Here is a 5,000-nt window from a genome sequence, read left to right as displayed (position 1 = left end):
GGTTGATGCAGGTTTTCAGGACGCAAATGGAATATATGCTATACATCTGTGATAAATAATTGTTCATTAATACTGTGACTGCAACCTGCAAATTAAGTCACACTCGAATAATCTTTGCCATAAACCTACTTACTCATGCTGCAATTCCAGACCTAGTTTTTTCTACTCTCTCAACCTAGATCACAATCAGTTAAAATGACTAAAGCTTCTGCCCTTGACCTGATGCTAAAAACTTCAAGAAGTCAATGCAAAATGAACAACAAAAAAAACAACAACCTCAAATCCATTGCCACACCGCCGTACCATTCCAGAGAAAGGAATACAAAGAGCAGAAAATATGAGCAAATTTCTCACGATAGTCCTTATTGACTGGGGATATGATCTGGGAGGCAAGATTGAGAAAATAGAATCCAGATAAAACAGTCTTCCTCTGACAATCACTTTAACAAATGGAAAATAATAAAGAGCCATGGTGAGAAAACCCTGACCACATCACTCATCTCGTGTTATCTCTGGCTTTCAAACCAGCGCAAGCCTAAAACCTCATTTCACAAATGGCCACAATGACCATCGCTTGCCTGTGTGAGCAGAGCAGCGGGCCTATCAAACTGCTGTATCTTCATTCAGACACACTGGCAGATTTAATAAAGCCACTGAAGGAGGACGAGCAGGCAGGGCCGAGGGGAGAAGCCCTGAGGAAGGCACTGGAGGAGGAGAGAGAGAGAGAGAGAGGGAGAGAGGGAGAGGGAGAGAGAGAGGGGGGAGAGAGAGAGAGAGGGAGGGATGGAGGGAGAGAGAGGGGGGAGAGAGAGAGAGAGGGATATATAGAGAGAGAGGGATATATAGAGAGGGAGGGAGGGAGGGAGAGAGAGAGGGGGGAGAGAGAGGGAGAGAGCGAGAGGGAGGTAGGGAGAGGGGGCCTGAAATGAAAAGGAAATGAAAAGCGAAGGCGTCTTCTGTGGGCCGGTGGAGCAAAAATCACTTCCAACAGTTATCCCCCTTCTCACAATTATCTGTGATCTGTGCCACACAGAAGACTGAGCGAGGCATTATGAAGCTCAACATGCCCCAGGAGATCAGATGCTACAGCACGGTGCAGAGAGAGGAACTGGTGGAACAGCATGCCTTCACTCTATTGCCTTTGGACCACAGATGCTAGTTTAAAGGTTGCCTTTAACTGATGTAAACAAGGAACCTGTCTAACACAAATAATCCTGGGAAAGAAGGTTGTTTGTCACAGCTGAACGAATGAATGGCTATGAATTGATGACCATAGAACACCATAGAGAGTTATCATGATGTTTCTTTGGACACAACTTTAAAATGTCTTTACAGCACCTGTTATGTCATGTCATTTCAGCAGACTTTATTCACCGCAAGGTCTGAGAGATGTAGTCATTTAGCAGACATTTTACATCTACTCATTTAGCAGACGCTTTTATCCAAAGCGACGTTCAGAGGAGAGAACAATCAAGCTACAAGCAATAGAGACCTAGTGTAACAATAAATACTATTTTACATAAGAAATAAAAAAAAGTGCAGGAATGTAACTACTGTAAGTGCAGGTTAAGTGCTAGTTAGAGGAGATAGCATTGAAGGAAGGATAAGGAGAGGTAGAAAAAGGAAGTGCATATAGGAAAGGAGGTGCTCTCTGAAGAGTTGGGTCTGAGACAGGGATAGTTAGGGGAATCAGACAGTTCCTCTCCCTTTAGAATGTTTTTTTTTTTTGGGGAGCTTAGTTGTTAAGAACTAAACTAAGAGCCTGGATGTGGGACTGTCATCAGTCTCCCAAGTAAACTGGTTTCTGCCCTGCCATGGAAAATAACTGGCTGACTGCGGAGAGCCCGGGGCTAAACTAGAACTTCAAACAAAGCCTGAGGAGCTCAGTCTGCCCTTTCCATTTATATAATGAAGGAGAGACTCAAGAGGGGCTCTAGGCAAGTTAGCTAAGCAAGGAGAATGAAGAGAGAGATTGAATCAAAGTCACTTAATGCAACATGATAGCTTCCTCTGAGACAGAAATTTCTCACACACACACACACACACACACACACACTCACACACATACACACACATGCACACATGCACGCAAACATACACACACACGCACACGCACACAGCCACACACACACACACACACTAAATACAGGCACCCCCATCCTAGATTGTTTCACTTATACACACAATTATTCCTCAGGCATACACACACACACACACACACACACTCCTGCATGTGTGAAGGATGTTGATAAGGGCACGCGGTGCCCGCTGCCCTTAGAAAAACAGGTTGCTTTCCATGTCTGCACACCAGGCCACCTTTTAATTGACATAATGGAGTGGCTGGGAGCAGAATGCATTATGTGCGATCAGCGCGGCCATCTGCTTCTGCACTGCAGCAGCACCCACAGGGCACGGGAGAGGCCAGCTAGGAGAAGGCTATGCAGACGGATGGGGCTCGCCACCGCAAGGAAACACACCCGTACAAACACACACTCTTATGTGGATCACAACAGTTTGCTCGCAAACCAACCGGTTTTAAGAGGGCTATTCGTAGAAAAGAGTTGTGTCTGTATTCAACACCCTCCGATGAATTTACAATTGGTGATTTTGCTCCGAGAGAAAGTCCCAGTGAACGCTCTTCGCCCTCGCAGTGCATATTAAATCACTCCCTGTTCTTTAGGGGACGTCTGAAAGAGCCCTTAAGGGTACAGGGGAGTAAGACACAGAGGAGGCTTTAGTTAAAACTGTGTAAAAGAGTTGGTTTTTGCTGGATATTTATACCCTGCCCCGGCTCTGTTTATCCCCGACAGCTTCAGGGGGCTGGTCTGGCACAGCTGAATATCACTCATACACACAGGCAGAGGCCCCGGCTATAAATATCCTCCGCGGCGCTCGGCGTGCCATATGACGTTCATCAGCACAACAATAATGGCGTTACACTGAACGCGCAGTGGGCGAAATTGGATTCCTGTATTAATTACAATCTAGCATCATAAAATCCCCACTCGCTTTCCCAGACACCTCTGCTGCTCACAGGTTGCCGGGGGTGGGGAGGGCGGGCGGGCGGGCGGAGAACTCCCCTGGCGCGCGAGAAAATACAATTTTCTACCAGCGCTCTCTCTGCCTCTGCCCATGTCCCCCGCTGAGTTTGAGAGGCACGTTATTAGTCAGAAGCGCACGCGCCTAGCAGGATCGTTTTCAAAATGGCTCCTGTCAGATTCCACACAAGCCTTCCACCTTCACCGAGACTCCTGCTGCTGCTGCTGAGAGCAGCTGGAAGACATGGCTGTGTGTGTGTGTGGAGTTTGTGTGCAGTGGAGCTGGTAGACATGGCTGTGTGTGTGTGGAGTTTGTGTGCAGTGGTGCTGGAAGACATGGCTGTGTGTGTGTGGAGTTTGTGTGCAGTGGTGCTGGAAGACATGGCTGTGTGTGTGTGGAGTTTGTGTGCAGTGGTGCTGGAAGACATGGCTGTGTGTGTGGAGTTTGTGTGCAGTGGTGCTCTGCTGCTGAAACACCTGTGCATGAGGGGTGGACCAGTCAGGGGCACAGTGGGGCTTCTGCTTGGGCTGATGGAGTTCTTTATACTAGGAGGCATCCATCTGACACATCATATGTGTGTACGTGTGTGTGTGTGTTTGTGTATGTGTGTGTGTGTGTGTGTTTGTGTGTATGTGTGTGTGTGTGTGTGTGTTTGTGTGTGTGTCAGTGTGTGTCTGTGTGTGTGTGTGTGTGTGTGTGTGTGTGTTAGTCTGTGTGTGTGTGTGTGTGTGTGTGTGTGTGTGTGTGTGTGTGTGTGTATATTTACTGTACACATAATCATATTTATGGTGTTAACAGAGAGATGTTTCCTGTAAATGGTGTGCCTCTGGAGGGTTTTGCTCTGACTGCATAGTTACCTGGGCCTTTCCCAGTAGATCAAATACAAGCCAACTTTGGCTGCTTCTGCTAAAATTGGAAACTATTTTCCTTTTTTTGTGCCTGGTATTGATGTAATGCAGCGTTTAAAAGTATCACACATTTCAACAACATATTTGTTAAGCTCTTTTTCCCCGGCTGCCTGAGTATTAATTGTTGAGGGAGCTCTAGCGGCAGCAGAGTTTAACGGAAATCCCCACGCTGCCCCGAGCTCCTTCTATTTTTGTAGCAGTGACATATTTTCCCTGTCTCCAGTGGCTAGTTATATTGTTTTCATGCAGTTCAGTTTAACATTCTAAACTGAATGCATTGTTCCCGCTCACACGTCCAATACGTCTAACTCACAGTGGTGGATTGTTGTAACTCTGAGCTTTTAATTGCTCCATCTGCACTGTATCCATGTGGAGTCTTGCCATCCCCAGCACTTTCTCCGGCAGTCCGCCCGGCTCCACTCGATACCGGGGCTCAGCACCGGAGCCGCACAACACAATGAAACCCATGTTGCTTTGTGCCGGGGCGCTTACTCATCTGTAACTCCCCGGCTACGGGGGGCTCCGGCTGGGAGGATGAGGACGAGGCTGCGGCTGGAGGCTGGTGAGCCACTCTTGGGTTGTTTATGTGTGAGACGTCTTCAGCCCTCGGCCCTCATCTGGAATCTCTTTCACGACGGCCCCGCTTCCATTCGAAACCAATTTACACTTGATGGTCTGTGTGGAGACAATGCAGAGCCTGACGAGGGCTAATGTAAACACTAAATACTGCGCCAGTGTGAAGTCCTTCCTCCCACCCCCACACTGATGTGTCCAAATGATGACATAGCTCAACAAATGAGGCTTTCTGTGAATGAGATCGTTTGCGGATGTTGCCAGAGCTACACCGCAAGAGGCTTTTCGGCGCGATTACGAAACGCTACAGCGGTTACAATCTGACCCGGCCTCTTCGATTTCTACTCCAAACCAAAAACGTGGCACTGTCTCAAAGCTAACTTTTACTGCTAAGCATGTCTGATTGGCTGGTGTAGGAAGGCTAGGGCAGAGGAGCAAAGGAGTTTTATTGGATCCAACTCAAGCTGCCAGACATTGATG

This window comes from Sprattus sprattus, assembly GCF_963457725.1.
Source record: "Sprattus sprattus genome assembly, chromosome: 5".
Taxonomy (NCBI): Eukaryota; Metazoa; Chordata; class Actinopteri; order Clupeiformes; family Clupeidae; genus Sprattus; species Sprattus sprattus.
The sequence above is the reverse complement of the archived record's forward strand: the minus strand, read 5'-3'. Positions refer to the sequence as shown.